Source organism: Dryobates pubescens, chromosome 14 (genome assembly GCF_014839835.1).
Source record: "Dryobates pubescens isolate bDryPub1 chromosome 14, bDryPub1.pri, whole genome shotgun sequence".
Classification (NCBI taxonomy): domain Eukaryota; kingdom Metazoa; phylum Chordata; class Aves; order Piciformes; family Picidae; genus Dryobates; species Dryobates pubescens.
This window is the reverse complement of record NC_071625.1, coordinates 30,551,058-30,563,976: the sequence shown is the minus strand read 5'-3', so window position 1 is coordinate 30,563,976 and position 12,919 is coordinate 30,551,058. Positions and strand designations below refer to the sequence as shown.

At 50.3% G+C, this 12,919-nt stretch overlaps 1 protein-coding gene across 1 annotated transcript in view; it reads left to right on the top strand.

Moving 5' to 3' along the window:
- The first annotated feature begins 3,911 nt into the window (after positions 1-3,911).
- The window catches only part of STAU2 (staufen double-stranded RNA binding protein 2), a 205,886-nt gene continuing 196,878 nt past the window's right edge, over positions 3,912-12,919 (top strand). The window contains exon 1 of the mRNA XM_054167443.1: positions 3,912-4,003. The gene's annotated coding sequence lies outside the window, so the exon portion shown is untranslated. The remainder of the gene's footprint in view (positions 4,004-12,919) is intronic.

The window sequence follows — 12,919 nt, the reverse complement described above, 5'->3', positions numbered from 1 at the left end:
GGCAGCTCATCTGCCAGCTCTCTCAGCACCCTAGTATCACAGTATCACAAAGGTTGGAAGAGACCCCAAGGATCATCAAGTCCAACCTGTTCCAACAGACCTCACAACTAGACCATGGCACCAAGTGCCACATCCAATCTCCCCTTGAACACCTGCAGGGACGGTGACTCCACCACCTCCCTGGGCAGCACATCCCAATGACGAACGACTCGCTCAGTGAAGAACTTCTTCCTCACTTCGAGTCTAAACCTTCCCTGGCACAGCTTGAGACTGTGTCCTCTTGTTCTGGTGCTGGTTGCCTGGGAGAAGAGACCAACCCCTTCCTGTCTACAACCACCTTTCAGGTAGTTGTAGAGGGCAATGAGGTCACCCCTGATCCTTCTCCAGGCTAGGATGGATCCCATCCGGTCCCATGGACTGTGGGGATCCAAGCAGCTAAGGAGGTCTCTAACTACTTCCTCCTGGATCACAGGGGAACTATACTGCTCTAAGTCATAGTATAATAGATCTTAAGGATGCCTTTTGGGCCTGCCCATTAGCTGAAAACAATAGAGATATCTTTGCCTTTGAATAAGAAGATCCAATCACCAGGAGAAAGCAACAATGGAGGTGGACAAGATTACCCCTATGTATTACAGAATCTCCAAATTTATTTGGTCAGAACTTAGAAAAATAACTATTGTCATTTCCACAGGAAAAGGATGTTTTAATCACACAATATGTAGATGATCTATTAATCTCAGGAGAAGGGGAGTTTTTATATGAAAAATTAGTAGGAGATGATAACTTCATTTGGACAGGGGAAGACAAGGAGATATTAGAAACAATTAAAAAGGCTTTGACTACTGCTCCAGGTTTTGGCCTCCCTTCCCCGAGTATGTGGAGGGAGGGGTGGTTTATGGAGTGCTGACTCAAGAATGGGGAGGGTCACATAAGCCAGTAGCACACTTATCAAAGTTTCTAGATCCAGTAAGCCAAGGCTGGCCCGTGTGCATTCAAGCAGCAGCAACCACAGCACTAATGGTGGATGTCTTCACGTTATCTCATTTTACACTGCCTTGACCAGTAATGGGGGTATCAGGGGCTCTTTCACCTGGGGCAAAAATACCAAAAAGAGCCCTTGATAAATACAAAGACCAAGAAGGTTTTATTCTGACTTGCAAAGAGTTCCTGCTGTGCTGGCTCCAGATGTCTCTGTGATGTGGCTTGCTGCAGCCACCTGTATGCTGCCTCCCCTGTACTGCCTGTGCACGTGTCTAATGCCCTTCTCAAGAGTGGGGACTTGTTCCTGAAGCTGTTGCTCTGGGTTTCTGTGAGGTGCTGAACAGATATCTCCACAGAGGAAACTCACACCAGACCTGCCTGTAACAGTAAAAAGGGAGGAATGAAGTGAAGAGCCAGCAGCTCAAGGAGCAGGTTAGCACAGAGGTCTGAGAAGCCAATCAGCAGAGCACTCTGCTGCAAGCCCATGTTGTGCTGTCTTGGCTCTCACAGTGGCATTAGCAGCAAAGCAAGGTGCAGTCAAATGCAGAATTTCTTTCCCTGTAGCTGGCTGAGCTGTTCGGTGTGACAGGTGTGCGTGTGGATGCTCCACTGCTGCTTGCAGAGCTGCAGGTGCCTGCCCATGGCTTTAGTGGGGATTAATCACTGCAGAGGGCCTGGGGGAGAGTGTGTTTGTTCTGTGCTCCAGCTGTTGGGGCTGACAGTCACCCTGATTTAACCTGTTAACAGCTGGGGGCAAGGCAGAGTGTCCTCTCCACACATGCAGGGCAGGCCTTTCTTTTTCTGGAACCTGCTGCACCACAAAAGGCTTGCGGTGAAGACAGCAAGGCTCTGGCTGTAAATAAATCTGTTCAGGTTCCAGTTGCACAACCAAAGGTCAGCAAATGGGAAACATTGGTGTATGCAGTAATTGATGGGCTAAAAATGAAAAAATATTGGGAAGCACGTGGTCCAACAATTAATGGACAGTTTGGGTATACATTGGGACGTCACTGGGAAGGTCCCTTTCAGGTCTTGCTTACCACAGAGACTGCAGTATGGATGGCTGAGAAGTATGGACACATGTAACCAGAGTTAAAGGACCTATGGATCCAACCACTGAATGGAATGTGGTACCCCAAATGGAGGATCTGAGGATGGTTATCAGATGAGTTCCAGTATCGGAGTAGGAGTGGTAATGGTCCGTGCCTGAAAACATCACAAACTAGAAACAGGTTGGGAAGGGAAATTGGTAAAACCTCCCTGGACAAAGGAAGGGGACAGAATCCAAGCAGAGCATTGGTGGGGATTGAAGGAGGCAAGTCCAGGTAGACCTCTGTAACTGCCAGGAAGAAGATCTAGAACCATCACTGTGGGCAGCAACCCCTTAGGCCGTGTGAGTGGAGTTGCAAGTCAAACTGGACTCCTGATTCCCAGGATCAGCCACTTGGAGGGAGAAAGTTGTCACCCAGACATTGGTATATATACCATACCCCCTCCCTGTGTATGGTACCTATTAAAGTAAATATTCTCAGGCAAGGAGCATCAGTTGTTATCTTACTCCTTTTACCAGGAAGTTGAAATGAGAATTGTTTTGCTTGTTTAGCCAGGTTATGTAACTGTACCCCCCCACCTTTGAAGTGGTGGTGGTGGGGGATGACTAAAAGGGATCCTCTTGGGTGGATTTCTTAGGTTATTATGGCTCAAGCCAAACGTAGTAGAAAGAAGGGGAGGGATTGTGAGAAATTGTTTTATTTGGCTTTTGCAGGGGAAGGGTGGGTGCTGGTGGGTGCCAGCATACTGGGGCTGTGGGGTACGATCCTTATGATGATTGTCTGGTTGTAGTCTGTGTAGGATGTGTATTGGTAGAGAAGTGGAGGGAGGGTGAGGCATCGAGATGTCAGAGACTGGCTGGGTCAAGAGTACAAACTTTTGTCCCAGCCCTGACCACAGCCAGCAACAGGCAGGATTGGGACTGGGGGGGGGGGGCTGGAAGCATGCTTGGGAATTGTAAAGGGATTTGTGGAGACGTTTATGAATACGTCCAAGTCTGATGTCTGTATAGGCTCAACTTGTGTGGTTATGGCACGCCTCTAGCGAATCTGCTCTGCCCCCAGCGCTGTTTGCCTTTATTTGATCATAAACTGATTGTATTTGAAATTCAGCACGTGGATTCTGGTTTCACTCTGATCCTGACTTAAGTATCTTTGCTTTTAAATTCTATTTGCTGTACCAAATGTTCTCTCACAGGTATTATTAAAATCCCAGTGCCTAGCAATGTCTTGTATTTCCTCCCCTTTTTTATTGGTGTGTCAATTTCTAAGCTAGAGGAAGCCTTACAGAGGCCATTCAGCCTTTCATGTCGGTACTGCGCACCCGCTCGCACTGCTGAGCACCTCTGCCCAGCTCTGCCTGCTCCCGCGGATCGGCAAAAGTCTGAGCGATGGCAACGCGACCGATGTGCTTCGGTGATAGCAGCCGGGGGACTGGTACTGGCTGGCAGGGCACGCAAACAGGGCTGGCCACAAACCCGGCACCGGCCGAGCTCCTGCTTCGTCTGGCTGCGCCCCGGCTGGCAGCAGTCCCTGGCCCTGGGGAGCGAAGCCGAGCTGCAGCGAATCCACCGGCTGAGGCAGGCCCAGCCGAGCCCCGCAGAGGAAGCGAAGCCGCAGCGGGGCCGAGGGTGGGCGGAGCGGGCCCAGCGCCGCTGCTGGGGGCGGGCCGGGAGCGGGGCGCGGACGGGGCCATTCGCTCCCCGGGAGCGGGGGGGAGTCAGGCCCTGGCCCGGCGCCGAGAGCCCTCCGCGAACAGCGGGACGCGGCGGGAGCGGCTGCGGCCGGGCAGGGGGAGGCCGGCACGGGGTGGCAGGCGGCGCCGGGGCGGCGAGGAGAGGCGGGGCGGCGGGAGGCGGGGGGTGGGGGCGGAGTGGTTGGGGCCGGCGGCGGCCGCTGCGGCGGCGGGGTCAGTTCTCTGTAGTGTTTGCCGATCTTGGAGGCGTCTCCAAAGTGTCCTCGGGAAGCAGGTAACCGGGCCCGCGGGGGCGGCTGTGCGCCCTGCTGCTCAGCGGGGAGGCTGCGGTCCATGGGGGAAGCTGCGCAGGGCCAGGCCAGGTCGGAGGGGAGAGGGCTGCTACAGCCATGATGTCCCGAGTGTTGTACCGTCTTCCCCGCCTCCTCCCGCCGGGGAGAGGGCTCCGCTGGCCCTCGTTGCTCTGCCCCTGCATCCCCGCGGGGGCCGGGCGGGCCCGTCTGCGCCACGGCGCTGCCGGCCCGCTGCTGGCCCGCTGCTCTCCGGCGATACACGGCCGTGGAGGAGGCTCCAGCTCTGCCATCCACCGCGGGGCCCGGCAGCAGGCGGGGCACAGATGGGCCGCCACCCTGGTGGGCTGCGGAGGAGCCCCCGCCACATCTTCCCTTCGCCCCCTCGACTCGTGCTGCTGGTGGCCGCCGTTGCACCGAGGCCGGGCCGCGGCCAGCCGAGGCGGGCCGTACGGTGGAGCTGGACTCTGCAGGGTCTGCGCTGGGCCTGCCGCGCGTCAGACCTCGACCAGTGGTTGGGTGCGATCTGAGCTTGCCCCTCGTCCTTTGGCCTCCGCCCCAGCCCGGCGTGCCCCGGCCGGGCCCGGCGGCGCTGAGTAGGTGCGCGGCCTCGGAGTCGCTGGGTGGCAGCCGGCCGCCGCCGGGGCGAGGGCCGCGGGCGTGCGCCGCCCGCTCTGGGGCGCGGACTGCCCAGCTCGGCCCTTGTGTTGCTCTCGTTGCGCGGAGCTTGCGCTGCCGGCCCCAAACTTAGTCCACGGCCCCAAACTTTGCCAACAGGACCAGGCTTTCCCGTTCCCAAAATGGTCGGCCTCTCTTCCAGGAAGCCAGGGGCAGTGCAGTGGTTTGCTGGCCTTGGCCCCACACGGGACTGCCGTGGGGGTGGGACCCAGGGAGGCACCGCTGCTAACCGGCCTGGTCCGGGCATAGTTTTCAGGTGTCTGCCTTCTGGGAAGAAATTCCGTCTCGATCTCAGGCAGGCCTGAAAGTCATAGCCGTGCCCCGCTAGGAAGCTGCAGGGAAGGGCAGTCCTGCAGCCGAGCAGTTTGCCCTGTGGCGCAGAGAGCCCGCAGGCCGAGCCACTGATACCCAAATGAGAAATGTCCCCATAGTGCATCTGCTCGGTGTTGCCTTACGGCCAGCAAGATGTTTCTGTGGATACCAAGACGTAAGCTGCTCGGCCGTTCTTGGAATGCTCCCCGTGCAATTGCCACGGTGCTAAAAAAAAGTTCATGTTCTACAAAAGAGTAGGGGAAGTGCTGCTGTCAGAGCCCTACTCTCTGTGTGAAATGCTGTCTCGAGCAGCACCGAGGAACATAACACCAGTGAGTGGTGCCACCAGAGCACGGCACAGGACTCTGGTGTAACTAAGTGTAGTTGCTTACCTTTGTAGTGGCATAAAGCTGTGCAGGAGTAAGACTTTCCTGAGCTGTGTGTTAATTTCAGGTTAGCAATCTGCACCAGTGTAGCAATATTAATGTAAACTGTTTACTCAATACAGGAAGGTTCTGTCAGGTGCTATTGTGATGCTGCTGTCTCTATAAACTGCTGGTCTGACACATTGCTGAATGTCTGGGCTGTTTTTTTGGGTTTTTTTTTTGAAAGCCAGCAGCGTAAGATTTCCAGTACTGATTTCCAGTCTCTGAGCCTTCGAAAAATTAATGGAGGGAAAGATTTCTATTGCTGACAGCTAGGAACAGGGTTGAGACTGCTATCTTGTTCATAGTTTGTGAGGGAAAGAGACAATTTTACAGAGAACTTTTCAGCATCATTGCTTAGCTCTAACAGAGGCCATCATGGATTCAGGCTGTAGCTGGGAAGCCAAGGTCTTTTACGTATCTTTTTGCCAGCTTAAGATACCTTGTCCCCTCAAGAATTATGTCAAAATAAGAATAAACTTGAATATCGTCTTACATCCTGAGTTGTGAAAGTAGATTGTGAAGGAACTTCCTAATTTTACTTGTAGGAAAACCTGATCAGGGTAATTTAATTGACAGCTTAAATGCACATTAAGATCAATCACTTGCTTTCTTGGGGTCAAGTATCAGCCCTGATTTTCCTGCACAGGTTTATAAACACAGCTCTGCTTTAGATGTGTGTGAATGTTGGCAGGGAATCAAATACTATCTGTTTTATTTGTGAAGTGTCATGAAAAATGACCTTGGGGAGGTTGGGTGACAGCCGTGGCAAAGCAGATCCTCCAATTCCAAGACTACTTCTCCAGCTGTTAGCAGAGCTGCACCTGTTGAGCTGTCTCAACGGTTTGTTTTGACCTGACCAAAATACTTGGCTATTGATTTGTCTGTCTTTGCAAAGACTGAAAAACATCATTAGTTATCTCCAGTCCTTTAGCCCAAAATATATCTCCTAAAATCATACCACTGGGGAGCAGGTCTTACAAAGTGTGCAGGTTTGAGTGCGATGGGTTTTGGTTTGTGCTTCATAAATGCACCTGTGCACCTGCCCAGATTTTCTCGCAGAGGGGAGTCAAGTGTCTGCTTCCTCATATGGGTCACACTGAGGGAATGGGGAAGGACCTAACTGCATCTTTTCAGGATAACTGTAACTATGTAACTTCTATTAATAAGCCACTGAAGTTTCACTTTTCCTTCTGCTGACACTGATTTCCTATCAGCCACAGCAAGATCTAGAAGATAAGAGCTAGGCCTAATTTTGCCAGAACAGATTGCTTTGCATTTCTAATCTCTGGGTCAGGCATGGCCTGTATTTTTCACAATAGTTCTTTAATTTTCTATCTGTTCCAAAAAGAAAAAGACAAAGAGAACATCTCTCTTAAAGCTGCTGTGGGTACCAGTGTCAAGATCCACATGGGAAACCAGCAATCCCTGGTACCCATTTCTGCTTTTTTGCTGCTCAGCTGTTCGGTTGTTGATTCCGCTATGTTAAAAGCCTCGTGAATGCAACACATAAGGGTCTGAGCTGCTGGTGGTCCTCCTGCTCTCACTCCCTTTTGGAGCCAGCAGGCCAGATGGCAGCGGGGTTAGGGCATCAAGCACAAGGCTGGGATACTGTGAAGGCAGGTCAGGGAACAGGGCTGGCAGCTTCGAGCAGAGGAGGGAGGATAATGATGCAGGATGGGTAGGAGAGGTGGTGGGAGCATGTGCCAGACTCCAGGAAGACACATGCATAGCATGGTCAGTATAGGGACTTTAAAAGTAAAGGGCTCTGCCTTCTGGGGTCTGCTTGTTGTCAGCCACCAGTCATGGTTGGCACTGTATGAAGCATACAGGAGCTCAGTAAAAACCTGAGAGATGTCATCAGGTGTTCTGGAAACTTTACAATAAAAAACCCTGCTTGATAAACTCCCAGTCTGGAAAAGAAGTTGGAGAAGCCATCTCTGGTAGTGGGTCTATGTGCCTGTAGCTGCTCAAGCTTTCTCATACTTGATGGCAACTGGTTTTTGAGTTTTATTTTATTTTGGTTGGTTGGTTTGTTTTTAAGCTGGTAGCACTTGGGCAGTTCCCCAGCACTGAGATGTGTTCAGGGTCAGTGTGCTCACCTGTGTCATGCTGCATGCTTGCTTTGCTTTACTCAAGTGCACCTCTGTGTAGTACAGCACTGGTATGTTACAAATTTATTGATACTTGACCAAATAAAATCAAACTGAAATCTTTATTCTTTTTCCCTGGTAAACCATGCTGCTCTTTTTGCATATTACTTACTTGTTGGAAGTACTTGTGGCTCTGGTGTAGTCCTGTACGTGGACCATGGGCAGGGACACCTTCCACTAGACCAGGTTGCTCAAGGCACCATCCAGCCTATCTCAGCACTTCCAGGCTTAGAGCCTCCATAACTTTTCTGAACAACTTGTTCCAGTGCTTCACGGGAATTCCTTCCTCATGTCTCATCTGAATGGAGTGTCTTCAGTCTGAAGCCATCACCCCTCATCTTGCCACGCCATGCCTTTGTAAAAAGCCCTTCTCCAGCTCTGCGTGGCTCCCTTCAGGTACTAGAAGGTTTGAGCTCTCCCTGGAGCTTTCTTCAGGCTGAACAGTCCCAACTCCCTCAGCCTGTCCCCATAGGAGTGGTGTTTCAGCCTTCTGGTCATCTTCATGGCCTCCTCTGGACCTGCTCCAACAGTTCCACATCCTTATTGTGTAGGGGATTCCAGAGCAGGACAGTACTGCATGTAGGGTCTCACCAGAGCAGAGTAGAGGGGGAAGAGGCTAATTAGACTAACTAGAGATTGGTTTAAACTACTTGGAAATTGGTGCTTGAGCACAGATTCCCACTGGTGTTTGAGGAAGTTCCCAGTGACAGCAGCTAAGTAGAATCATAGAATTAACCAGGTTGGAAGAGACCTCCAAGATCATCCAGTCCAACCTATCCCCCAGCCCTATCCAATCAATCAGACCATGGCACTAAGTGCCTCAGCCAGGCTTTTCTTGAAGATCTCCAGGGAAGTGACTCCACCACCTCCCTGGGCAGCAGATTCCAGTGGCAAATCTCTCTCTGTGAAGAACTTCTTCCTCACATCCAGCCTGAACCTCCCCTGGCACAACTTGAGACTGTATCTTCTTGGTCTGGTGCTGGTTGCCTGGGAGAAGAGACCAACCCCCACCTGGCTACAACCTCCCTTGAGGGAGTTGTAGACAGCAATGAGGTCTCCCCTGAGCCTCCTCTTTTCCAGGCTAAGCAGTCCCAGCTCCCTCAGCCTCTCCTCACAGGGCTGTGCTCCAGGTCACTCACCAGTTTCATTGCCCTTCTCTGGACACATTCCAGTACCTCAACATCTCTCTTGAACTGGGGGGCCCATAACTGGGCACAGGACTCAAGGTGTGGCCTAACCAGTGCTGAGTACAGGGCAAGAATAACCTCCCTTGTCCTGCTGGCCACACTGTTCCTGATACCACAGCGTGTAGGAGTTAACCTGCTTAGTTGCTGGGAAAAGACAGGTTGGTGAGATGCTTGCTGTGGTTCCACACAGGCTGGAAGACTGTTTTTACAATCTTGCCCTGAGAACTGGAAGTGGTCACACTTCCAGTTTTGCTGCTTGCCAGCTCTGAGGAGGCTGTTTGCCTTCAGGCTGAGGGAAGTGATTTTGAGTGTAGGAGATCAGGGTTTCTGGGGATGTTTCTTGTAGTGGAAATGCTCACCTGTTGGAACAAGAAAAGTTCTTTAACAGTTGAGGAGGTGCCTAATTTTTATTGCTATACTTAGTTTCTTGAGTTTGGTAGCTATTATGTATTTGTGGTTTCTCATACAATAACCACAGTTAAAGTCCTGTTGTGCAGAAAGAGAAGGAAATACCAGTATGCTAAATGTGCAGATGGTTGTCAGTAGCTGGTTACCTGGGTAGGTTATGGCTTCTAAGTGACAGAGAACGTCTTCTGTCTTGCCCAGCTGGCCACTTGGGGTCAATTTGTAGCATACCCAGTTGTACTGATATAACATACAAATGAATCAACCAAGTCTGTAGGAGCTTTGGCTTTGTTAGACAAGATACAGAATCGTAGAATGGTTTGGGTTGGAAGGGACCTCCAAAGGTCATCTGGTCCAACCCCCACTGGGGCATCCTCAACCAGCTCAGGTTGCCCAGAGCCCTGTCAAGCCTCACCTATCTCCAGGGATGGGGCCTCAACTACCTCCCTGAGCGACCTGTACCAGTGTTCCACTAACCTCATGGTAAAGATAGGACAGTGAAGTTGGTAAAGGGTCTAGGGAATGTGTCTGCTAAGGAACAGCCGAGGGAACTAGCATTGTTCATCCTGGAGAAAATGAGGCTGAGATGAGCTCTCTACAACTCCCTTAGACAGGTGGGTGTTGATCTTCTCTCCCAAGTAACAAGTGATAGGACAAGTGGAAATGACCTTAAGCTGCCCTAGGGGTGGGTTAAGTTTGGTATTAGAAGAAGCTCCTTTGTTAGAAGTATTCTTAACCACTGGAACAGGCTGCTAACCACCTGTGGTAGGTTGAGAGAGGGCCTAGCTCTCCCTCCCCCACAGAGTAAGGAACCACAGCTAAACTCAGTTGGAGAAGCAAAGCTATATTTAATAGCATATATGGAATGCAGGTTATATATAACACAGTATATACAGTATTTTACAATATATATACAGAAATATACAGCAAAGAAAAATAACACAACAAAATTCCCTCCTCGAGAGGAGGGTTTCCCTCCCTGTAACCCCCTCTCTCACTCCCTACCTCCCTTTTTTCCCAAAAAGGGGTTAGAGAAAGAAAGGCAGTTAGTAAGGAAAGGAGATGTTATAAGGCTTCAAAAGCACATGCAGGAATTAGTTTTGCTTATCAAGGTCAGCTCCGGCTAGTGTGCTGCGAAGCAGACAGGCTGAGAAGCAGAACAGGCTGGAACGGCAGAACAGGCTGAAACTCAGAAAAATTCCATCTGCCCTAAAACTTAAAGTTGCATTCTGCCCATCTACCAATGAAATTCGTTTAGAATATCATGTTTTCATTTTGATACAAAAACATTCAGCCAGAGTGTTCCCAACACTGTCTCTTTCTTAAAGGCACAGCCTCAAATGGTCACAATCCACCCCTTCTAAACAATTTCATTGGCTGTTTGTACTGTCCATCCAATCTAAAACAATATTTACAGTTTGTAAGTAAAGTTCATAGTCCGTTCCAGCTATACTCAGATGTAGATGATTCAGAAGTCCAAGAAAATCAGAAAACAAGAAAATGGAAAACAGTTTGTCTCTCTGCACACAAAGCAAAGAAAAGGAAACAGGGAAACAGGGACTCTCAGTTGACTCAGGGCTCTCAGGGTTCTCAGGGTTCGTGCACCGTAGATTCCTCATGGATTCTTCCTCTGGGCACGATGTAGCTGTACAACAGTCTGAAATTAAACTCTCTCAGCTAAAGTTAAATTTCTTAGTGGAATGCACTGAATTTCACCATTCTCTTGCATTACCCAATAAGTATGACCAGGACCTTCAGCTGAAACCACCCCTTGGACAGGTTTAGCCTCTCCTGAGGGTGAAAATACCCAAACAGTTTTACCTAACAGGTTCTTTTCTCTAACAACAGGAACTCTGTCACCTTCTACTTTATGTAGCAGATCTGAATGTGCCGGTCCAGCTCGGTTCACTGAACCTCTACTAATCACCAGCCAGGTTGCTTGTGCTAAATGTTTCTCCCAGTTTTTCAAAGATCCACCTCCCATGGCTTTGAGAGTGGTCTTCAACAAACCGTTGTAGCGTTCAATCTTCCCTGCAGCCGGTGCATAGTAAGGAATGTGGAAAATCCACTCAATACCGTGCTCTTTTGCCCAGCTCTTTACAAGGTTGTTCTTGAAGTGAGTTCCGTTGTCTGACTCAATCCTCTCTGGAGTTCCGTGTCTCCACAGGATCTGTCTCTCCAGACCGAGAATGGTGTTGCGTGCAGTTGCATGTGGAACTGCATAAGTTTCCAGCCATCCGGTGTTTGCCTCTACCATAGTAAGCACGTATTGCTTACCAGAACGAGAACGTGGTAGAGTGATGTAGTCAATCTGCCAGGCTTCACCATACCTGTACTTGGACCATCTGTCACCATACCACAAGGGCTTAATTCGCTTTGCCTGCTTAATAGCAGCACAAATGTCACAGTCATGGATGACTTGTGTGATGGCATCCATGGAAATGTCTATGGATCTGTCACGAGCCCACTGATATGTTGCATCTCTGCCTTGATGTCCTGATGAATCGTGAGCCCACCGAGCTAAGAATATCTCACCTCGGTGTTTCCAGTCGAGATCAAGTTCAGAGTCCTTGTCTACTTGAGAAACTCTTGCAGCTAAATCTGCCTGATGGTTGTGCTGCTGTTCCTCAGTAGCTTTGCTCTTAGGAATGTGAGCATCAATGTGTCTCACCTTCACTTGAATTCTCTCGATTCGATCAGCAATGTCTTGCCACAGGTCGGCTGCCCAGATGGGTTTTCCTTTCCTCTGCCAATCATTCTTTTTCCAGTTCTTTAGCCAACCCCATAGAGCATTGGCTACCATCCATGAGTCGGTGTAGAGATAAAGCTTTGGCCATCTCTCACGTTCAGCCACGTCGAGAGCTAGCTGGACAGCTTTTACCTCTGCAAACTGACTGGATTCTCCTTCTCCATCCTTCGCCTCTGCAACTCGGTGTGTTGGACTCCACACTGCAGACTTCCACCTTCGCTTGTTCCCGACGAGACGACAGGAACCGTCTGTGAACAAAGCATACTTCTTCTCATCATCTGAAAGGTCATTGTAAGGAGGAGCTTCCTCAGCACGAGTTACTCTCTCCTCTGGAGGTTTAGTACAGTCGGTACCTTCAGGCCAACTTGAGATCACCTCCACCAGACCAGGTCTTTCAAGATTTCCCATTCGGGCTCTCTGTGTTATCAGAGCCATCCACTTAGACCAGGTGGAATCTGTGGCATGATGTGGTGTGGAACCTTTGCCTTTGAACATCCAATTCAAAAGTGGTCATCTGGGAGCTAACAGAAGTTGTGATTCAGTCCCAATCACTTCAGAAGCTGCTTTCACTCCTTCATAGGCAGCTATTATCTCTTTCTCTCTTGGAGTATAATTTGCCTCTGAACCCCTGTAACCTCGACTCCAGAAGCCAAGAGGTCGTCCACGTGTCTCACCTGGAGCTTTTTGCCACAAGCACCAGGTTGGACCATTGTCACCTGCAGCCGTGTACAAAATGTTCTTGATGTCTGGACCATCTCGGACAGGTCCCAGACCCACTGCTTGGACTACTTCTTGCTTTATCTGGTCAAAGGCTGCTTGTTGTTCAGGTCCCCAGTGGAAACTGTTCCTCTTTCGAGTCACATCATACAGAGGTTTCACAATCTGACTGTATCCAGGGATGTGTAGTCTCCAAAATCCCCCTGTCCCCCAGAAACGCAGGGTTTCTTGCTTGTTGGTGGGATTTGCCATGGTAGAGACTCTATTTACCACA